Genomic DNA, 26,440 nt, shown 5'->3' on the forward strand with positions numbered 1-26,440 from the left:
AAAAAAAAAAGAAAAGAAAAAAAAAGAAAGAAAAAAGTGCGACATTTGCTACTTTATTATCTTTGAATATGTAATGTATTATTAAAATATTAATTAATTACTCCATAGTTATGCTTAAATCAGCGCTCAGATTAGGGAAGGTAATTTACGATGCCATTAACAACGAGCGCATATGAGATCACGGGATGTCATTTTTTTTTTTTTTTTTTCCCCCATATTTATGTTGTTAAATCAAACGCAGACAGTGATCAATTACTCGGATGACATTCCACTTGACAACGATCGTCATATCTCTCGGCACATTTCTGCGGAAGGGCGCTTTTAATAGGTCCAAGACATGCAAGAGCAACATCAGTGGTAGCAGTGGCTCCTGGCGCGTTATTACGTACCATACGTATGGTATCTCTGGCATCTCTTTTTCTTTGTTTTATTTGGTATTCGTGTGGTAGTGAGTTCTAATCGGGTGCTAATGTAGAGTCATGAGGATCGTCGTAGATCCGATTTCATTAGCACGATTTGCATATGCGTTAGTAGGCTTTTAAACTTTGTCTTTTATGTACACGATCAAACGTGGTTTTTCGCACTCTCTCTAACTCGCTCGCTCACTCACCCTCTTTTATTATCGAACGTATATCCCCATTCTTCTTTCTTTCACCTCCTCTTCGACCGCTCTACCCCTCCTACCACGCGCCGCCTTTACCATTCCATCCCACATCTTTTCTGCGTTTTATCTCTCTGTTCCTCGTTCCATCCTTTCCCCTTCCACTCTTTCACACATTCTTCTCATTTCTTTTATTTTTACACTAATATACCTACTTCTCCTTGGCCTTGCATTTTACTGTTTGCTCTGCACCATTAGCGTATTATTTCAAAATATTTTCGCTTTCTCGACCAGTGCACTTTTACTACTTAGCTGTTTTCAATTTTCATAATTTGATTGCCATCTTTGATTACAATTATTATCATTATTATTAATTAATCTTGTTATTGGGTTGTTTTTTTTTTTTCTTCTTTTTTTTTCTTTTTAAATCATAATTTCATTTTTGCGTTACTGTGTCAAGTATTCCGTAAATTGGGCGTAACATTTTTTTCCTTGTCGGACAAGTAAATTTAACGACGACACTATCCTTTATATGATTGATTTTTATACTTTTTATATTTCGACCTCTCGCTACCGTTCATTATTTCACGAAACAGCTTTCGATATTGTGTGAATCCGCCTTGGCGTACAAAGCATTCCATTCGAAACATCAACTCATACTCCACTTATCAGCATATCGTGATCTCGCCCCATTCTCGATCAACCCGATTTCATTATAGTTTATCTCCACTATACCAAAGCCTTCCCTTTAAAATTCTCATCCATCTCTTTACTCTCTCTCTCTCTCTCTCTCTCTCTCTCTCTCTCTGTCTAGTTATTCGAGAATCGAGTGTCGAAACTCATGAAAAGGGTCGACGCAATCAGGCGTAAGAAGCGCAAGCGCACGTCTTATTCTCGGCTTTTCCTTCCACGGGAAACGTAAATGTGAATATTGAATTCTGGGAGACTCCCGTTTTACACCGCCGACGCATAGAGAAAGTAAATGCACATTCCCGCCTCATCGAAACGAAAATGTAATACGTAATGTGGACGCATACTGTGAGAATTCAGGCTAATTATAACGCGATTATCGTTATATATCTGCCTTCCATAATTGTAATTTCAAAATAATTACTGGATAATAAAGCGCGATTTTCGATACGACTTTCTGATAATATGCCACTGCAGCCACTGTAGCATTTACCTACATATTGGAGTGGACGGAAAGCTAAAAAAACTGATATTGATAGGCATGTAAAACATTGCTCTGTTTGTGTTACATCCTTCTCCTTATCCCACACTTTCTCCCACTTTAAATACTTCAAATGATTTTTTTGTATCTTATTTCAGCTTCAAGCATCTAAATAACGGCGCATGCTAAAAAATAAGATAGCAAGAAAGGAGAGAGAGAGAGAGAGAGAGAGAGAGAGAGAGAGAGAGAGAGTTTCTGTATGAGCTCGAGTGAGGGCAGGGTGGGAGCGTGGCCCGAGAGGGTGGGATGGTGGAGGGCGGTGGGAGGGCGAAGGAGGTTGGAGGGGGGGTGGTGGTGGTGGCTGAAGGCAAAAACAACGCCCCCATGCGTGGATTAGCTCGCGCGCACGCGTATGTATTCGGTGAACTCGAGCAGTTCCATACATACGTAAAGGTGGATGGACACCGTTGCTAGGAGAGTTAGACAGACACTTTCGTAGTTGCGGATCAAGAAAAAACAGAAAGGGCGAGACTCGAACGCGCGTTTTTTTGTCGCAACAATAGTGGGGATGAGACCAGGATGACGGCGGGTAGAGGGGGAACGTATGTACACAAGGAAAGGAACGGCTTTGCCATTCTTTCCATCTCTCCGTCTCTTTCGTCGTCTCTTCCAAGTCGTTGTCCCTTTGTAATCACGGCTGGAGCACAATACCGTAATCGACTCGAATTTGCTAATTGCTTGCGAAAAGTGCATACAAGTCAATTGACATTGTGCATATTCTGTATGTTCAGTAAACTTCGTATTACTTGTGTCGCATGTTTCTGTCTTCTGCACTCGCGCATTGGCGTACATGATGGAGTCGTAGCATTTGTCGACTGCTCAACGTGCTCATGTGGGTTATCTGTCTTTCTCGCAGCCGATCTTCCTTCCCTTCTGCACTTCCTCCTATGTGTATGTACGCGAGTCAATATTGCACGTTCGTCTCTTCGATTTACTATCTGTCTCTCTCTCTCTCTCTCTCTCTCTCTCTGTCTCTCTCTCTCTCTCTCTGCCCCTCCCATTCTCTCTTTTATTGAGACTGACTCTCCTCACTCCATCAGCCAACTCAGTTTGATGTTCACGAGTTCAACTCTCCCTCCCTCCCTCTCTCTCTCTCTCTCTCTCTCTCTCTGTCTCTCACTCTCTTTCGTACGCTCTCGTCTATTCTTTCTTGTCTTATTATTGTATTTGTATTTTTTTCTCCCACCAACTGCCACAGCTGAATGTGAGATTACGGTATGTTTATGAATCCAATCTTAACTATTCGGCACTCTAGAATCTCCAAAATACTTAGGTGATTTCATTGTGACAACAATTTTATTGGCCTTTACAAGATAAAATATATTGACTTTATCTTATTTTCTTATTTGACCACTATGGAAGCAGTAGCTGTTTCATGACATGCGTGGAGTTTTTTTTTTTTTTTTTTTTAAGACACTGACAATAAGAACGGTGAAATCGTGTTAACCGAAATCCTTGACACTGAAATACTGAAACACAAAACTCTGGGTCAAAACAAAATTGTCACAATTATTTTCATCCGTGATTGGTTATCTATCGGTAGGTTAGTTCTACGTTTCATTGACATTGTTGATCAATTAATATAAAAGTTAGATAAACATCGAAGATACCGTGTTTTTTTTTTATTCACGAATATTATAATATTTTTAATTTTTATCTAAAAAAAAAAAAAACTATCCGTTGAGAATGTGCGACATTATGTAAATTCAATTTAGAATTTGAATTAAGTATCGTACTGTAATTATTATATAAAATATAAATATACGTTTTAAAGTTGTCATTGAGAACGTTTATTTATACTTTAATAACTCTATTATTTGCAGACTTTCTTACTCGTTGTTCGGACGACGCTTATCAACTTAATTAAATAAACAATTATTTTGTAAGTATTTTTTATTTCGATGCTACCCATCTATCTATCTGTCTCATTCTCACGCCATGGGTGCACGAGTGTGCGTGAGAGCGCGAATGTATATACACACTTGCATGCACTTCCTACCACATACCTGCTGGTGCATGACGAAAAAAAAAATTAACTTTTTCCAAGTATTAATCCGTGTGCGGGACAATGCGATGATATGTAAATTACAATTTGTATGCCATAAATTTGACGATTTCTTATTAGTCAATAGCATTATCACTAAATTAAATAATTATCACTTATATCAGATTAATATTTCTCCGATGTTATTTTAAACATTTATATTATTCATCTTTACGCTTCGTTATTATTACGGGCTAACGATAACTTACCTTTATATACAATTTTTTTTTTTTTTTTATACGTGATAATAATCCGTGTACTATTTATAGAAGCGGTAATATAATTCTTATTTGATTCGCAATTAAACGCCTATTAGTAAGCCTATTCGATCTAATTATGTTTTTGACGATATTCAAAATATTTTCACACGTTGTCTAAGCAATATTATTTCAAAGATATTAAATATTGTAAATGGAGAAATATCGGGCTAGAAAAATATTAATTTATTAGTAAAGCATCTAGACATTAATGATTCCGTAACAGTCTCATACATTATATCGGCCGATTTTATGATAATGACGAATACGTTGTATCATACTTCATAAAATCTTCCACTTGATTTCAGTAGAGAACCTTATCGCGTATTTATAAAACACAAATTAAATGTTGGGGAAATATTGCAGTAGGCTTAAGTATTTTCTACCAATCAACTTCTATAACCTGTTATATTACGTAAAATATATTTACTACAATAACCGAATGAGCAATAACAGTATCTTTCATACAATTTATTAATAATTAAATCAAATTTTAATATATAATATTATAATTAGTCTGTCGAATCGTATTATTTCTTTCATCTTGATGCTGCTAAATTAAGAACTAATTAATGATCATCGTGTACTTAAGTAGAATAATTAATGACTATTTGCTCTATACGTCGTAAATTGCTTTTCATTCTTTTTCTTGTTTTTTTTTTTTTATTTATTTTTTTTTTTTTATTTATTTATTCTACAGCGTAATGCAGATACAGCCAAGTGCATATATACCAGTATGATAGCGCACGCTGTTATGCATTACACGTATTATCGTAAATTTGTTATTAGCTTGTATTCGTATACGGTATCAGTATATTTATTTCAACAAAATGTAAATGATTGCATGTAAAATTGGATGTTACAGATTTTGTTGTATCGTAGATAACTCGAATGCACGCGTATATTTATACACGCAGGCATATGTCAACTTGACGTAAATATTGATATGTATCTGTCTGTCTCTCTCTCTCTCTCTCTCTCTCTCTCTCTCTCTCTCTCTCTCTCTTTCCACCACCTCTCCCCTCCTGCCACTGTCGCCAATCAGTCAGCTGCCGTTGTTCTTCATAAAGCTGTCATCACAGCTACACTCTTCTATCGTCATTTCAAACAATATAAATGTAAATGGTTTTAAAATACGATCCCCACAGCTCTGCCATTAACAAATACATAATATACGTATGAGACCATCCGTACTCTCCTTGCACGCGTTGCTCCCTTTCGCTTCAATTACTTTCACTCGTATTTGCTCATTCTTAAGAAAAACTTGAAAGAACGAGCATACATACGCACTCGAGATTCCCTCAATCCTCATCCCTCCAACATCATCACCCTTCCTACAACCATTTATCCCATTCTCTGTAATTTTTTTTATTTTTTTTTTTTCTCTTTTTTAACAATGTTCAAGAGCGCGTTGGCGTTCGCAATTTACGGACTTATTATGCATGTGCAATTTGTGTACGCTCAAGAGTGCGAGGAGCGCCGGGTAAGTGACCGTCACGGCGTCATTGGCTTTTGCATTTGCACTCCATTTATTCCGGCTTCTGTTCTTGATTTTGTTGAGAATGGCGCGTGCACCGGCATTACAAGCACCGAGAGCGCCTCTGACAATTTAACCCCAATATTATGGTATCGCGCGAAACTGCGCGCATCTCCGTCCAATTAACAACCACGTATCTCGATCTTATCCCCCTATCGCCCAATGACATTCATCATTACCTCCGTCGAAATTGAACAAAATTGAAAAACAAAACATAACAACAAAAAAAAAAAAAAAAAAAAAAAAAAAAAAAAAAACTCAAGCCAACGGTCAAACGTGGCTTTTGGAATACGACATTCGACGGATAGTCTCTACGTAGAAAGGTAAGCGTCTCTCTATTCCCTCGTCGATCCCCTCGCTCGCGGATCCGTCGCTCCGGCCGCAAAAGTCGTGTGCGCAAAGTATCGGCGGAAAGCCTAGGTAGAGCGTGACCACCGGCAACCGGGCGCGACACGTCACCACACCGTCACCCCGAGAACTCGCGGAGGTGAGGCGCGCGTGCGCGCGCCGACCACCGGAATTTCCGTCCCCGTCCACCATCTGACGGAAAAGTGTGGAAACTCCAGGAGGACGACGACGACAAACGATCAAGACGACTACCAACACGACTACCAAGACGTTAACCAAGACGTTAACCAAGACGATCACGACCGTGGAAGCGAGCCTCCGAGGAGTCGGGGGTGGGGGCGCTCGGCAACGATTGGCCCGGGTTCGCGCTGACCATAAAAGCGGCCGAGAGTCCCCGGGAGAAGGAGATCGAGCGTAACGACGAGGTACTGCGACGACTAGGTGAAAGCGCCTAACGAGCGCCGTCGTCCTGGAATCAGCGCCGCGGCCTTTGCTGTTGTTCCTTTTCTTTCGTACGCAGGCCTCGTTACGCCGATTTTGTGCCCAATGATGAGCTTAGAAAGTTTAACGGCTGCCTCCAGTAAGTGGCAGTGGCCCGCTCTCCTCCACGACGTCAGCTCGAGTTCGATTTTGGCTCGCGAGTCCCGATGCCCACGACGCCTTTTACGCATTTCAATTAATGTCGTTGCGATATGGGAGACTTGATTTATTTAATAATCATGGCATTGTGTTAAGCGTATCGACGTACATATACGTAACATTATGTATGACTAGGGTGCAGCGACGCTAATGACATTTATCCATGAATTATTGAGTAAGTTGGCGGTTTTTTCTTCTTTCCTTCTGTCCATTTATTACTTTTTCTCCTCCTCCTCCTCCCCCTTTTTTTTCTTTTCTTTTATTGTTTAATGACTTTGCATAAATTTTATTCATATAGACGAGCTAATTGTTGTCATTTGCTTCCGATTGTCCGTTCGTTGTCGTATTATTACACTGAAAAACTTCGAGAATTTGTTTTTTGCGCTCTTTCATATGCTAAGCACAACGGATGAAAAGTTGTAATTTCTAAAAACAACATTTAAGCTTATAATAAGTAGCCTATAGAATTTTTCATATAAACTTGATGTTCTAGTTGTTAACTACTATCGTACAAATCGCAGACAGTCTCTATGAAAGAAAAGTCCACGATGAATTTTCAAACGAATGCTCCGATCTTTCTTATCTTCTTGGTAAGCAATGACACATAAAAGAATATTCGATATCGGTGAATCGGATTGACGATCTCAAACGTTCATTTTCTAAATCACAATTCCTTCTTTTTTTTTTCAAGTACATGAGTACGATACAAATGTTTACGATAAAAACTATGAAACCTTATATCTGCCACCGATATATTATTTTGTAAACAAAAACAAAAACAAAAACGAAAAGAAAAAACAAAAAAAAGAAAATAAAAAGAAATTTACAAAAAGCAACGCTGTTGTGCAGCCTTTAATTTACTTAAATAAGATGGCTGTCGTTCAATACAAAATTTCTTAAATCATTCGTCTCACAATTTATGATCGTAGTTTTGTATTTTGTATGTGGATATTTGCATGTAATATTAAATTTATTAAAAAATCCTTATTTATTTGATATATATATATATATATACATATATATATATATATATATGTATATATATATATATATAACATATATATGAGGATTTTTAAATATATTGAAATCTAAGTGCCTGAAAGTATGAGAAATTACATAGTGAATTACTCTGCACCAGTGTGTTTTCGATAAATTACTTTAAATAAATATTATTATACAGATGGATGGATTTTACTATATATTTTAAGAAATAGGTCACATCTTGTAACGCTTCATTGGCCATTAAAAATATACAGTCTTAAATTTACTAGTAAAAGGTTATAATATTATATGATATTGTTGCCTTGAAATAATAATATGCATTATAAAATTATCATACGATAATTATAATAAGCAATTACAAATGGCACTGTAATTAAATCTTTTTATTAATCTTAGAAAACATAAAATTCGGATGAGCGATGTATTTGCACATAATTTTACGACAATGAATGAATTTTTTATTATTTTTTTTAATTATGTCGAGCAAAATATTGTTTTCGTAATTGAAATATTAAAATGAAATACGCTTTATCATCTCGAGTCAGTGTAAATGCATAAACATCAAATGTCAAGCTTCTTTTCTTCACATGAATTGTTCTACTCAAGGTTACCTTAATTTAAGGAAATAACGAAGTTAAGCGTCAATAAAACACAATAACTTATTCTAATTGAGCCAAGTTTCTCGGTAAATGCCTTATATTTATTACAAAATTTGATAAAAAAAGATCGACCATTTTTATTTAGTTTTTTTCATCTGTTCGAAAGCACTCTCAATCGCACGTTACTTAAAATTTAATTATATATTTAAAATTTTTTATATAATTGTCAATTCTCTAGTTACTTCGCGTCAGTTATTAATGCAAATTGAGAAATTATAAAATTTATGCAAATTTAAATGAATTGTAAAGTGATATCAGTATCGATTGTATTTAATTATAAATATAACGATTATAGATGATGTAATTAATTACACGTAGTTAAAACATTTTTATACAAGACAACGCATCTTGAACATATTATAGAAATAATTACTTTAATTGGATTGAATAGAATTGCTAGTATTGCGTTACTTGTAAAATTCATTTATCTTGATATTTAATCAATTGATTCGCGGATCAACGATCTGCTTATCGAAATTAAACAATTAATTGCATCGCCATTGTATATGTTAATCGCACACATATTGTGTATTATGTAATATATAATATATTTGAGCTTTGAACCATCGATTTATTACTATAAAAATTCGATGATAATTTTGTACTTTCGCGGGCAAAGGTATCGATATGCGACGACGCGTGATGCGCCAATCGCGCAACAAGCATCGAGGAAGGAAAGGTTTCGGTTCCGTCAGCTGCCAGTTTTTGCAAGGTTGAGGTCATTGTTCCTTATTTGTTTTCATTTGTACTTTCTTCTTAAAGGCCTTACGTTAGTTCTGCTTTAGGGATTTTTTTGGTACTCTCTTATAAACCACATTAGTGGTACCGAGCGTCGTCTAGTACTCGTCAATTTAATGCAAAATTATCCGAATTTTAATGAAACGCTTTATCCATTAAATTAACCGTGTCATCCATTACTATTGTAATTTTATGTTTTGTAAAAAGTTCATAGCTATTGTCTTTGGATTGTAAGTGTTTAAATAATTATTCAACGCATCGTCGATTGAAAAAACACCGTTTCCAGTCAATCGTAGTTTCATAATATTCTAAGATTTGATTTTAACCTTCTTCATCTTTTTTGTTATACAAATAATAAAATTAGTGAGTCATGCAATTCGCATGCATTACAAATACTTCTATTAACACTTGATCTTCAATTTCAATGTAATGTTCCATTTTAGTATCTCTTAATTGTATTATATTATCTACTATTATCTATTAATGATTACACTGGAAATATAGTTCATGGGCAAGAATTAAATGTTTTTATGAATTTCCATGCCAGGAATCAAGTATCGGTTTTTGCTATCGAGGCTCTTAATAGCTTAATAGCTAACAAGCACACAACTGCTTGTATGTAGCATACAATAGAACGAAATTTGCGGGGGTTGCCAGTATGGCAAATAAAAAAATAAACGACTGTCATTCGTAATTATAGTTTTTTCCATTTTCTTTTAGAATGAATACCTCTAGGATGAGAAGTACTACCGCGCTGATCATTGAGCGCGATACGAAACGCTATATTTTAGACAAAATCGATTGACTGCATAGTATCGCCACGCCATTACCATCGAGTGCGCCAGATCAGCAGCTTAAGTTTTCCTTATCGAGATTTTACGGTCAAATATCTGTCTGCCAAATGTTTAAGCGTAATTTTCGCGTAATGGTAGAGTATTATGCATTCGGCGCTACGACACTACAATCCTTTAGGTTTTGGCACTTTAATTCGTCAATCTTTCATTTATACTTCATTTACTTTTTATTTGTAAAGTAATGGGGCTGGGAAGGGGGAGGGGGGGGAGGGTTTCAAAGAAAGGTCGGACCATAAATAGAAGTGCAAAAATATGTGCATCCCACTGATTAAGTTTTGGTACGAAACATTTGACATTAAAATGACCGATGCATTACTATAAATGATGGCATACAAGTTGTACACATATGTATATACAAAATAATAATCACGGGAACTGTCAACTACCTCTATTCGTGAATTCTCCATATTTTCACGCCTCTTTAATCCTTTCTTTTATTTACAAAAAATATTTGTCTATTGTGTATACCTGATGTATTGTGTGTCGCATTCGTATATGGATAACAAACCTGTCAATACGTATATTATGTACAGATAGACAATGTTACCATTTAGATAATAGATTGAATTGCTATTTATAATTATATATATTTCTAAAGCTTATAAAGACGAAATTGTAAATTATTTCAAGTAATTTTTTTTTTTTTTTTTTGACGTGTAGCATAAAAATAGCATAAATAAGAAATAAAGTTGTAAATTTATGTCCATCATTTTAATCGAATATTTATCTTATATTTGTCGTATCGAAGCGATTTAGGATTAAATTTTTTACTTTCTATTAATGTACAATGTTCTTTTTTTTTTTTTTTTTTTTTTTTTTTTTTTTTTTTTTTTTTTTTTTTTTTTAGTATACGTACATTTACATATTAACTTTATACTACATTTATAGGAATATAAGAAAATTGATATTAGATCTGGAAAATGAAAAAAAATGCTATTGTGAAGTTCGTACTGAAAGACGGAACAGTTAATTTCCGAAGTTTTCCTGAATTAAATAAATCCATGTGTAACAATGGAAATTCTCATTCTCTATTTACAAAACATTCTTTCTCTTATCGAAAAGCTCAAAGAACATGAAAAAATGAAGTTCGAAGCTTATTAATTATACGGTATATAATAATAAATATGACATATTATTAAACTCTTTTGGTTAGAATGTTTTTTTAAAGTGTAACCCCTTTTAGAATTATTCTATATTAAGTGTATAAAATAAAAATAAAAAAAAAATATTTTAATGCATTATTAAGAAGCGAAGTGAATAAAATTTCAAGAAATATATAAATAGAAATTCAACGCCTACCATTAACGTTATTAATTTAATGAATAGGGAAATCATAAAAACATTTATAATTTTCTACTATCTGAAATTGAATTATTACGTAAGAAACATTAATTATTTCCCAACATTTATTTTGTATTAGTCAAATATAAAAGGAATACGGATTAACAGTTTTCAGCGATATAATATTTTATTGAATAATAATTTTAAGTTAAAAGTTAATTTTAGTTATAAAGAATCGAGCCACTTAAAACTGATGAGTTTAAAGTAATAAATTAATTTTTAAAATAATTTAAATTTAAAATCGATAGAAATTATTTTATATAATGTGTTTGGCGTTGAGTCTTAACATTTGTTAAATTTTTTAATAAGTAGAATAAATGTAAATTTGTGCAAATGAATTTTCTAAAATAAAACGTTAATAATATTTTGAAGAAAATGCAGATGGTAAAATTGCAATAATGGCCAAGAAATAAAAAAGTTAATATGCTGGTTTTTCGATATATAATATTTATGCGAGTTTTCTCGAGCGTACGAACTAGGCGATAAATCTCTTCTCTGTACTATTTATTCTCTAGGTGTCAAGTAAACTGAGCACTTCATACTTGTATTACATTGTCCGACATTTTGGAGATTCTGTATATTTGATGGACCGAAGCAAGTCGAGTGTAAACTAAAAGAAACCTGCAAGTCGGTACACCTGCATAAAATTAATTGCTCAGTGTATATGAGCACCGATGTTCCATCCATCGTTGGTTCGTCGGTTGAAAAATGGATCTTGAAATTTTTTCGTCAATTGTATTAAGAAATATCTGCTTGCTATTTTTATTAATTAATTTTTGTTCTCAATTTCGCTTACAAAGCTCGCTTGTCTGGCCAACATCATCATTTAAATGATATGAAATTCTTTTTACATAAATAAAATCGTATAAATATTTTAAAAATTGATTGAATTATCATATGAGTAATAGATTTGTGATTGATATATTAAATATGCGACAGATACGACAAAATTAATAGCTAAATAATTAGATGACATATTTAACGAAAACATTAATGATTATAATAATATAATTGCTATTAATAAATTGTTTTGTTGCTTTTACTTATAATATTCAGTGGTAATGACAATTTCGTAAAGTAAAGTAAAAAATTATGCAGCAAACTATAGTATGTATGTAATGGAACATGGAAAGAAGAGCGAATAAATGACAAATTAAGTACAAAACGAAACAAAAACTGTTGGTGAATTATTAAGTAAATTTCAAACGTTATAAACATGACAGTAATTTTTATTAAAAAGTATAAAATTTCTTTATACAGCCGTTATTAAATAAAATCTTTACGATCGCTTATAACATTTTTTATATAGAAATATTTGAATGGCGAGCAGTAAAGGTGAATATTATGGAGTGAATTGATGCTTAAAAATTCATCAAGATTTTGATAATCATAACAGAATATTTTTTAATGAGTATGGAAAATATCAAAAGTTTTAAGGCCGTGGCCTTAATAAGTTAAATTATTTTTGCCAACGTGAGCAATCCTCGCAAATTCATGCAGTCGCGAGATTACACATTTAATTGACATAATAAATGTATCATTGGTCCTTTATTACAACTAATGAATCATAATTTATACGCATCGAGTCTGTCGTTAAAAGGTAAATTATTAAGAGGCAATTTTTTTTAATATAATATTAAATGTTAATTTTTTAATCATTAAATACATTGCTCGAACATGCTATTGCCCCAATATATACTCTTTTGATACCAAGTTAGTTATTCGAGTAGTTTGTTTGTATTGTTATATACACAATATATCTATAAGCAGAGCGACATTTCTTAAATTAAGTCCTACCTAAATAGATAATACAGAAGTCGCGTCGGTATTTCATGCTCCATTGAAAATTGATTGCAAGTTTTACGTTCAATGCTAAACGCCTTGTTTAACTTTATGGCAAAACAGGAATCTTCACTCTCGGATGCAAGTAAAAATGCAAGTAAAAAACAATGTTCGCCAGGTAGCAGGATAAATTGGTTGGTTGAGCTATGGATTTGTGCGAGTCGACTCACTCGGCTTTCAAACATTCGCGCAAATCGCTAAAAGCGCCCGAAAAACTCGCTGCCCGACGTATCGTTCGGCTAATATTGCCTATGGCGCAGGGGCCTGTTGATCAATTTCAGAAAATAGCTGAAAATCTTTTGCACGCAGACGTTGCTTCGGTCCTCGTTATGACAATTCATAATCGACACTCGTTTAAGTATAATGAGCTCGTAATGTTCAATTTTTGTTTTTTGAAAGTGAATTATTATATGCATAATTGATGGCGCGCTGAATCTACACATAGAATACATTCTTTTATATGAAGTTAAACTAATTAAAACGAATAATAGCTATTAATTTGTCATTTTTATGCTAGACGTTTAAATTTATTCAATTTGTAATATTAAAATTTTTTTTGTTTTTTTTTTTTTTTTTTGTTTTTTTTTTTATACATATATGTATAAATACATGCGCGCGTGTGTTTTTCTTTTGAATATAAATTAAATTAAATTATCAAGCAGTTGATTCAATGAATAAAATTTTAACGGATAATGATGGTAAATAAGAGGATAAACATCTAAATCTATCAAGTTTCTACTGTTTTATTCGACTTATTAAATATACTAATTAGAATTTTATATTCGAATAAAATTACTTGCTTTAGTATTATATATCTTTCTAAATGTGCTTTTGTACATGATTAAATATCTACTCTAGAAACACACACACACGCATATATCTACACGTAAACACACACCTGACCAGACACACAATCGATAATAAGAAATCTATTGTTTAAATATGAAGTTTATTATCTAATACCCAAATAATGAAATCCATACGCTTTTTTTTTATTTAAACTGACAATATTTTCTACTTAATAATAATATCATTCTCTAATTTTAAAGTTTAATAAAGTATTACACTATTTTTAAAACAAATTTAAGAATTATTAACTCACACAAATTTTAATGAATTCGTAAGAATAACTCTTTTTAATTTAATTTTCTCATAAAAAGTTTTGAATTTATATTTAGTTTCTTTTATTAAAATTATAATATATATATATATATATATATATATATATTTGTGTTGTAATTTAATACAGTAATAAAATATCTTATTACCTTAATATAATTATATAATCACAGTGGAAATAAGTTAACTATAACGTTTGTTTTTGTTCCTTTGCCTAACTATTTACTTTTTTTCATTCAGCATTGTCGCGGAAACTAAACATCAATAATATAAAATGATACGATATTTTTCTTTCGATTCTTCGTATTTATTTTCTTTTATCGCGGACTTTTTAGAAGAAAAAGCACCTAAGTATCAACAGAAAAATCGATGCTTTTCTCTTGTTTGCGAGAATATTTGTTTGTATTTATGTGTTCGTTTCTCCTGCGACTTGAACTTTTTATACGAAAATTTAAATAGTAAGAGATCGTTTGTATATTTTATATCGCAACTATTTTACTTATATATTTAAGATAAACAATAAATAATTGTACCAGCACTATAGAGTAATGTAACTAACCTGAAACCTGCTCTGTTCGAACTCACACAATTCTTACACCAAGTTTTAGTTTATTTATCTCATTGAACTTCAGCTTATGCGTAATAAGAAATATTTAATAGTTATTAAAATAAATTTCTTATTTATATAAGTGTATATATTTATACATGCCCATATAAATTATTTCAATACTAATAACAATATGACGCGAGTGGATTGGTTCTGCTTCTTTGATATTATTTGCCTATTTACATTTGTTACCACTCTAATTTTAATTTTTATCAGTTGCTAATAATATATATATATATATATATATATATATATAGAGAGAGAGAGAGAGAGAGAGACAGAGAGTCAGGATCATTTCTACGTCTTTTATGTTTTATGATTAATCATCTTACTTCACTAGACAATTGAATTTGGTATGAATTTTGTATATGTTACACAATCTCGATTTCAGATCGCGTATCTACAATTTCAAAACATTTCCATTGTGTGCTGTTTTGTGTGTAATTTATATTTATTTAGCATTAATATTCATAGTAGATTGCTCATATACGAACATTGATATTTATATAAATTGACATTGTTTAAGTATTTTGTATTAAACATTTTCATTTTTGTTCCATTAAATATTAAATTTGTTCATTTAAATAATTCATTACATTCACGAGGGCAAATAATTTACAAGCATTACCAAATGCAGAGTATATTATATTTTTAACGAGATATCTTTTTATGTTATAAAAGTTTCCACTACATTATTTGTTATTTGCATTTGTTGAAGTTTAATATATGCTGATTAAAGATTTATAGATCTACAACTATTTCTAATTTACATATTTTTTAAAATAATGTAGAAACATTTTTTATAGTTAAAATAGCAACATTATAAAAGCTGTAATTGTAATTTGTATGCATTGATTGAATTTTTATGTTGTATCATCTAAAAAATGTATATTCAAATATTCATACAATTTATGTAATAAATCAAAATTCTTCTTAAGTTAATAAACGAGGGTTTTATTATATTCTTGGAAATTTTTAGAAATGCATTGATGAACATGAATTAGGCGTTGTATAAAAAATTATAATAGTTGCAATAACGATACGCATTTCTTTAAGAGAAAAAAGAAGTTCATTCTTTTATTGAAACTAATTGTCGAAGTTTTTCTAACTGTATAAATTTATCATTTATTTTATTTTCAAGTAAAGTCAATTCGCTTTGCTTTTCGCTTTGCCTAGAAAATGAGGTAGCATAAATTTAATTCTTGAAGGTGCTGAAGTTTGTAAGCTATTTAATACTAGAATTATAAGTTGTAAGAAAGTGAAAAATAATGATAGAAAAATTGTATACATCTAATATATGTATGTATTGCATATATGTAATGTACAATTACACATTTATAAGATTTATCGATTTAAATTATAATAAAATTAAATATCATCGTGGAATTATCTGTTATGAAGATAGCATAATTGGCATTGTATGTGTATATTTATTATACAATGATGGGATATAACTATAAAGTTGGGATATTTAATGTTATATGTGAAAAGTTTTTATATTATGTTGTAGCAGTAAAAATTCATGCTGCTAAACATTTCTCTGATAAATTACATTGTTTCCTAAGGTTTAAATAATCATTAAATTGACGAGATTTTTGTACAGATTATAGCACTTTTAGTCACATTAATTATTGTATTGAAAATAAGGAATATTTAACCGAATGAGTATTCAATAATTTAACATAACGTATGTATCTGCTTATCATTTATTATTAATAATACTCATTAAGTAGATTATCTTTATCAATCAAATTATTGTTATATAATATATATTATGATATATTATAATAAAAATTTATATTATATCTATTATATAAATAAAATAACTATAATATAAAATCATTGTTTTCATTTGGAAAAGACTAATTATTCGTATTATTGCCATAAAATTATTTATCTATAGTATTCACTATTTATTCTATTCGCTATAGGATACTCAAGTGAATACAGATAAAAAAAAATGACAATACGTACATACATGGAGCATAAAGGTGTATGCACATATAGATAAAAAATTAAAAATATATATTATCTGAATTATTTATTTATTTATACGCTTGAAAGGCATCATAGTTATGTGAAAGTTAAAAAATATTTAAATTTGAAAAATATCCAATTGAAAAATAAGCAATGCTTGTTGAAGAAATTATCGGGTACTTTTAGGTATTCTTATTATAAGAGACTAGTTTCAATATACATCGAATAAGTACAAAATTATTATATTTATTTATAAATGTTATGATGAAAAAAGTATTATAAAAAGTATTTTTAATGCGGATTGTATTTTTTTTTTACTTTACAAACGCAAAAGATTTGAAAACATTCGTGATTACTTTTAAAACTATAGTAAACATATACGGTTTTGTTATTGAAATTTTGGAGTGGCTGCTAGTGAAGGGCAGACAACAATACGGCGAAATAGTGGCGTGGAGTTAATCTTTATTTACTTTACAATAATGTACAGAATTGATTTATTGTTAGCAGGGACGTTGCCGCCATTGCAGCGTTGTTTTTTGGTGTCTGTTCCCGATCGCTCGCCTCTCGCTCTTTCATTTTTCATTTCCGCAGTATTGTATCACCTAAATAGAATTCAAGGATTTTTCGATTTTTCTCACTCACTCTCTCTCTCTCTCTCTCTCTCTCTCTCTCTCTCTCTCTCTCTGTCTCTCACCCTCTTTCTCTCTTGCTTTTCGTGATTGAAACTAAAATTTTGTAATTGCGTTCGAGCGTTGTGTCGCGCTTGTCATCATGGCACGTCTTATTACGATTACGTTTCTCTTTTTATCAATGAGCAGTTGCATCGTATTTGGTACCGAAATAAAATGATCATCTAGAACCGATGTTTTAAATCTAGAAAGATATATTAAATATTAATTAGAAGCTTAAATTTGTAAATTGTGCATGAAATATCTTATACAAAGATTTGTAATATACTCGATAAAAGCATCGTGACTGATACATTTATACACCTTGTAATAAATTTCATCAAATTTCTAATAATAATATACTAATATGCATATTTACACCCTAATAATATAGTGTCGTGAGAAATAAAGAAAGCCGAGTAATATATAAACTTGTTATATACTATTGAATTACTGTATGTATGGTAATAAATCGACTGACAGCTATAAAAGAATAATAATAATAATTCTTTGACAATAAACATTAATAAAATTAAAGAAATTTAACATAATTATCTCATTTTGAAATTGCATTTTTCTAATTATTTCAAATGTTTATATTTACAAATCAACTACAAGTAAAAAATAGTAATAATATTAAATAAATATATTATGATTTTGATATTATATTAGTATATGGAATTTCACAAAGCATAAATATACGTAAGTTACATAAAGGTATTATTATAATTATTATTATTTTCATTTTATTACAAAATAAATAACAATACTATTATGATTACTCCAAATTATATATATATATATATATATATATATCAATAATAATAATATTGTACATAAATAATAAGGATAGTTGTATAATATGAAGAATGTGTATAGTTATATAATATATACACACACACTTATATATATATATATATATATATATATATATATATATAAAATTAATAAAAGTTTATTTATTAATTATAACGCTTGTGCGATAATTAATATGAATAAGTTAATCCAACTAATAGTATTATTTTATTGTTACACTAAATGCCAATATTAAATGATAATGTTTCTAATATCTAATCATAACAAAAATATTCGAACATATTGGCTTATAATAATGATTATTAATTCAATTAGCTTTTCTACTGCTGATCTTTATAAATGTATATACATTTTTATAGTTAGTATTCTTATCTTATCATTAAATAAGTAAAACCTTACTTTCCTTTTTAAATGTAATTTGTATGATTTCGATGAATTTGAAATGTTGTTTTCCGTTTAATTATTTTATATAAATGAAGGAATGTATATATTTTGAAATTTATATATTCGTATGTATATATATTTATATTTTTAGAGCAATTGCAAAGGTAATGGCGATAAGTTCATGTTAGATTATATAATAGAAATTAGGTATGTAGATTAAAATAATACAATTAACAATAATTAATAGATATCTTTTGAAAAATACTTAGAAATAATAATTAAAAATAGAAAGAATGACATATTTAATCGCTGTAAAATACGTATTTCCTAATTGCTAGAATGTAATTTGGATTTTCACTATTCGTAAATATTTTCTATAATTATATTAACGATAATTTATTTCGTATATTGTTATATTTCTATTATGAAGATGAATTATAATTAATTATAAGTAAGGAATTATGTTTTAGTAATTTTGCCAAAGCATATTGAGTATTAATAACTTTACAGACAATAGATGATTGGTTAATGCTTACTTTTTGCAGTATAAAGCTGTACATAAAAAAGAATTTATCACCGCATAATTTGCATACCATATGAATCAAGTATTTTCATCGAATTTGAGATAATATTAATTATTATATTAATTAACAAAAATATATTCTAATACTTTTGAACGTAAAATTAATTATTACATAATAATACCGTAAAGAATAATATATCGTTGTAAACTTTGAACAATATATATGTATTATTATTATTATATCTTTCCAAGTTCCGATCTTAGTCAGTTTGGTTTAAGAGATAGGGCATTAAAACTCCTCAACCATTGGATTTTATGAGATTTTTGGTTGAACAATAGGTGGTCCAGAAGCCGTCTAAATATAGTATTAATTTTGTTACTTATATACAGTTAAGAAGAGTTTGTTGGGAAAAGAAAAGCGACCTTGTAACATATACGCTACTAAAAGGAAATGTGTAATCATTCAATATTCTTTATTCAATAATAGTTTTCAGAAGTACTTTTGACATTACTTTTTTTTTATATAATTAACAATTTTTAAGATATAATTAGGAATTATAGGAATCTCGGTGGTGTTTATATAATTCATTTGCAGATTTACTTTCATTAAATTTTAATGAGGAACGCAAATTGATTTACAATAATTGAATAATATAATTAGGAATATATACCTGCAATTCAACAAACATCAACATTCTAAGTTTTTTGTACGCTTGTACTCCCCCGACACTTTACGAATTTGTACTAATACCGACTTATTACTCTCTTTTGCAAATTCGGTACTTGGATGCCCGGATATTACTTATTAAATTTATTATTCTTTAGATTTTTCCTCTGTATGTATCTACTTGTGTTCATAATTTATGGTGCAAAATTATGAAAATATGTTTGCAGCATTTATAAGTATATTTGTTATAATCCCTGTTATTGTATTCAAAGAACAGATTTAAAATGAAGTGAATTTAATCTTATTATTGTTAGAATGTTCATGTTCAGAAGGATTATATTTGTAGAATTATTTTGTTATTTTATAGAATGTTGTATAAATAGTGTTACTTGTTTAAATAATTTTGAAACAAAAATATAATTCGCCTGTCTTTGCATTCTTAAATTTTTTCTATGCTATTTAATAAAAAGTATAAATAATAAATTGTAGTAAATGTTTCAACCAAAAACCAAATTTATTTTAAAATTTTTCTCAACTTTTCTATTGTTTAATATAGTTTTTTATCAACATGTTTACCATTAATTGGTTGATAATTTTCATAATTATTATATTTGTCCATTAAATTTTCATTTTTATTATTAAAATCTAAGTCGCAGTTTTATATATATATATATATATATGTTGCAAAAGTTAATCATATAAAAAATTTTAATAAATATAGTTGCCAAGAGATTTATATAAATAATGATGTTGAATGATGACGATCCTAATTTTTACATCGATGCAACAATTATGATTTATCTGTAGTATCGTTAAATTTTAATACTCCGATGAATATAAATTAAAATAAAAAATCTAATTAACATTATCGTACGTAATAATAATTATTAAGAATTAAAATAATGATATTATATAGCAACTAGGCGTCGGTATAAATTATTAAAAGTTTCTAAGTATTTTCAACTTTAATTTTACATTTAAATAACATTTAGTTTTATGAAATCGTATTTTTTTATTATAACCGACTCGTGTAACATATAAAGTTGAAATAGAAATATATTTATTGAAATTACTTAGTTATTTATTGTAAATATAAAAGAATTTCCATAAAGTATTACTTTTATAAAAATTATAATTATATAAATATAGAGATATATTTTTACATAAATTGCTAGAAGAATTTTATAATAATGATAATATATGATAAATACTAGTTAATGTAATATAATAATGTATAATGTAGGAAATGATGAAAAGTTAAGTGTATTGATCTCATAAGGTAGTCTTTCTCATAAGATTAATTTGTCGAATATTGTAATTGTATGAAACTCTTCAAACGATGCGCTAAATATCAATAATGAGAAGATAAATCCGAGCTCAAGGATCTTAATGTTCATTAAAACGAAGGATGTATATCTATTAAACATGCTGCAATATGAGAAAATTTTTATTTCCATGGTTGTCAATGGACGGACGTCACAATTAAAACACATTGTAAACCTCGAGCCGAGAAATAAAAGGGCAAAATCTGCTAAAATGACACATGTGGCAAGAATGTGTAAGCCTTGAACGAATTTAGCTCTACGTTTCATGGAATGCAATAATCAACGACGCGCCACCGCAAATGATGGTTTCGCGCAGGTGGTGCTAACCAAGTGTAACGGCCTGCGAAGTCTTAATCCAGTTAGCATAAGACCAAAACTTTTCTATCTTAAATGGCTGCACTAATAAATTCCATTAGCCTGTGGAGATGATATGGGAAGAAGTTCTGATCGTAATGGAATGAGGAAGTAGAGACAAAAATGTGCTTTGAAAGAGCCTGTAATTCTGTAGTTTTCTCTAGATGGCGGCTTATTCTTTTATTATTATAATCACAATGCGGCATTATATACTCAATATTAATATTCATATTATCATTATTCATTGTTAAGTATAAAAAATTTAATTATTCTATCGTTTATCGAACAACGGATAAAATATATTTCAAAGTATCATCAACATTTATTAGATCTAATAGTTAATCGTTTTGTAAAGTTAGCCAGTGACTCTGATTAAACATACTTATTATCAGTTATAATATTTATATAATATTATTTTACGATAAGAATTGAGAATAAATTTATTGTTATGATAAATACCGAAGACTGCATAATTGACAAATGAATTTTTATTTGAAAATTATATATACATTATACATATTTCATAGAGAGAGAAAATGTTATTTTCCTTAAATATAGTCTTATGAATCATACTTTCTTTTATGCGTTGATTAGGAAGATTTAATTCAATTGTTCCCTCGTACAATCTAAGGCTAGCAAACAAATAAAATAATTAACAATGTACTTCGTATATAATTTTTGACGAACGACGTAATTATATAAGCTCTTTGTCTAATGCCATTGGACAAATCTTGCTGAATTGTATTTGAATTTCTTGGAAAACAGCAACTACTTATGTACATATGCCTTGAAAGTAAGAAAATTTTAAAACGTATTATATAACGACTAACTATATTTGCATGTTTAGAAAATGGAACCACTGAATACTTTGTCAAACTGTTTACGATAACGATGGAGTGCATGTGTTCGAATATAATCTTTTAATTAAATTTAGACTACGCGTGTAAGTCATTTTATAAAGCTAAACAAGAATTTACAATAATGGATAGAGCTTTCGTGCTTCTGTAGAAAATTTTTGTTATTTTAAACTCAAAGACACGTTTTAAACTTGTATACATGATGTATCACTAAAACATAAAAAATGTGTAATAAAGTATGTAAAAGCCTCTGTGCGTCTCTTTCAAAATTTTTTATGAATATCTTTATGAATATCTTTAATCTAATGGTATTTATATTATAATTCAAAGCTAGAATTTTAATTTATAAATTGAATAGCAATCTTTATGTTTTTAAAAATTTATATATTAAATAATTGCTACTTTCATTTTTTACAGTATTAAGCATTATACAGATACAACATAAACGTCAAAATTACGGAAAATAATTAGATTATATTATTATTTAGAATACTTATTTTAATGGTCATTACCTTAAAAATCTTCCAATTTTTGTTTATGACTTTTGTATTTAGATTATGGATGTGAAATAATCCAAGATTTAATAGGCAATGTCTTATTATATTAGGAAAAAATATAAATTAGATTTGAAAAATTAGGTTTATCATAAAATTGTGTTGTAAATTGTTTATATATTGTTTATATATTTATAAGATTTTTAACTATTTTAAAATGCTCTATTAATTAATTAATTAATGTATAATTGATATGACAATCGTTTATTACCTTAAATTTATAAAATTATCGATTACTTTTATACAAAATACATTTATGTTCTATGGAATATATAAATATAGAAAAGGACATTTTATAAGGTCGATAAACTAAATTTTTGGTAATATTGTTGTTTTAAGGAAGTAGGAAATTGTCGTCGATGGTTCAACAGTTATTAAATATACAAAAGCAACTTGTACTAAGTAATTAATCAAACGCTAATTAATCAAATATGAAAAAATGATTTAAAGTTTATATTAAAAAAAAATTATTATTATCTCGTGTAATTACTATTATCTTCTGTTTTAAATGATTAATAATTATTTTATTTATCAATTGTAGTAGTTTAAATAATGTTTAATAATTAAAAGAATATGGAATTTTTATAAGTTATGCTTAAGCTTTTTTCTTTATTTTTTTACAATTTTAAAAGTGAAGATTGCCGACGAGTGCCGATATTATGAGAAAAATGATTTAATTTACGGTCTTTATAATTATATTATCTACAATTACATACTTAATGAATTTATTTATGTATTTCATTATATAAGTATGAGTTTTTGTATATTACGACAATGTAAATATGAATATAATTAATTATAAAAATTTTCTCGACAGCCCATTTAATATATCTAATCACCGGAAATAGTAAAAAATATAAAATTGAAAATTCCAAGCATAAAAATTCGAGAAATATGTTAGTGATTAATGTGAGGATAGATAAAAACTTAAAAAAAGAAAATTTTCATTCTATCTGACACAATAATACAATTTGATTCCTTAATCGCGTAAACACTTCTATGGCAACGTATATGATGTGTCTGCGATCACATTAAAAGATATTTTATTTTTTTTCAAAAATAACGAAAACCTATATATATATATATATATATATATATATATTGGATTATATTAAAACAGTATAGAGCTTAATAAAGTCGCGATTAATTGCTTAATGCCTGTGCGAATGGCTCTCACAAATCATATAAAAGTTTCGTTTCCGGTCGCCAGCGTTCATCTTATCCGGCCTTCTATCGGCGATTCATGCACGCATCTCGGGATCAATTTGTTCTTGGGACGAATTAGGTGTCTAAGGATTCATCTTCGTGTCATCATAATTTAAATAGACATGAAATGTTATGTGGAGGTAACATGAGATTATCTCGATGGTATTTAATATTACTTATTATAACCATGGAAAAGTTTCTAACAGCGGCTGTTTGCGGCTGATTAATGAAAATATCTAAAATTTTGATGATTTTGGAGATATTATAGTTATCTTATGTTACGTGATTAGATTGTGCGATAGCCAATCAAAATTCAAATATTTGGTAATTATTGTATGTTGAAAGAGAAATAGAATATACTTTGAGTGAAAATTATCATAGTATTATGTAATTCATAGTGTTATAGAACGAAATTTTGTATTACTCAATTTTTTAGTTTTTCGATTCACTTATTCCTAATTTTATTTAATTTGCTTTCATTATTTTATAAGCAGTTTATAACTTCATAGGATAATGATTCTCGTTTCAGTTGGCCACATTATTCCAGTCATTAGTTATGACACTTTTCTTAAAAAAAAAATTTAATTTCCTAAATTTTTGTATTCATTGGTGTTACATTTGTTTTAACATTGATTTTCTCGACCTTCTCTGGTCTGGTTCTCTGGTTATTTTTTATTAGCAAATTAATCTCAAGTAATATACCTTTATGTCTATTTATTGATTTCAACGTAAAGGATAATTGTAGTCGATACAATCGAATTATTTATTCATCTAATATTCTCTTTTCGTAAATAAAGTGATTGAATAATTATTGCATTAAAACAAATATTAATGATTTTTTTAAGCGTTATAAAAATATATTTTTACGATTTTCTGAAAAACAAAAATTAATTAATAACGAAGTAAAGCTAAATGAAATAGTTACAATTAATTGATAGAATAAAGAATTATATCAATCATATTTTATTTCAATGAAAAATTGAATTCTTAGGATTATTTAAGATTTTAATATAATTTTATAAAATATAGTTGAATAGTAGAACGATAAATTATAATTTTATTTTCGAATAAATTGTATTATTTTTTATTTTACTTTTTACTTTTTACTGTACAGTATCATTGTTAAAAATAATCCAAATGACATAGAATTTATTAATTTACGTAGCTGTTTTTCATGGAAGAACGATTAGTAATAAATGAAAGTGCTAAGAATGGTTAAAAATAAATTTAACAACGTAGACCAAGAAAAAATAAAAAAACAATGATTGACATTACTTGATTAATGATTAAAAATTATAAGTTGAATTATTATTTATCAATCTGTTGTAAAATGAGCCTATTTTTATTGGTAGTAATGATTACATTGATTAAAGTAAAATACTCAATTAATTAAATAAAAAAATTGATTTGCAGGATACAGGGATTAATCAGTAGATGTAGAAAAACGTTGACGATCATAAAATCAGAATGATTATGATGATGAATCAGTTCAGTATGAACTGAACTCCCGATTATATTAAGGAGCTCAGCGAGGATCAGCTATTGACGAATAAATTTGCCAAAGCTATAGCGTTAGAGAGATTGTCAAACCATTGCGAAGTTTTAAATGCTCGGACCAATTATATTTGTGATTTAGCTTCTTTGATTAATGTATTTTGTGTTTGTGTAAGTTAAACCTTTTAGAGATATATCCTTATGCATGTTTCTTTTCAATATCAAACAATATAAATTCAAAGTATTTATGAATCATATGAAAGATATTGCATTCGGAGATTTTACTTGCAATAAATAATAAATCCTAATTGGCCTTTTACCATGGTTTTGTAAATATGGAAAAAAATTTCAATGTCATTGGTTTTATTTTTACCATGAATTAGTCCAGATTTTAATATCAAAATAAAGCGAGGTTTTATAAAATTTTCAACAAAAAAAAAGAAAAAAAAAGTATAACCAAACAATGTCAAATAATAAACGCCTTGTGCGCAAATTTAATATTTTATTTTCCAAAAATGCTTTCAAATTCCATGAGCTCTACACACGAATTCAAGAGAATATCAAAATATTTGCATATCAATCTTGCATATTATTTCTTGAAATCAAATTTCTCGTACATTAAATATTCCAAATAATAATTCTAATTTTTTATCGAAATTCTTTTATGAAAGATCTCGTTTATTTATTTAACGTTAGTATATTTTTCTTCATTATAAAAACAAATTCATGAATATGTAAATTTCAAATATTAATTATATTATGTAATAAAAAAAAGTGACATAAAAAAATAATTGTA

This window comes from Ceratosolen solmsi, unplaced genomic scaffold, assembly GCF_000503995.2.
Source record: "Ceratosolen solmsi marchali unplaced genomic scaffold, CerSol_1.0 scaffold28, whole genome shotgun sequence".
NCBI lineage: Eukaryota > Metazoa > Arthropoda > Insecta > Hymenoptera > Agaonidae > Ceratosolen > Ceratosolen solmsi.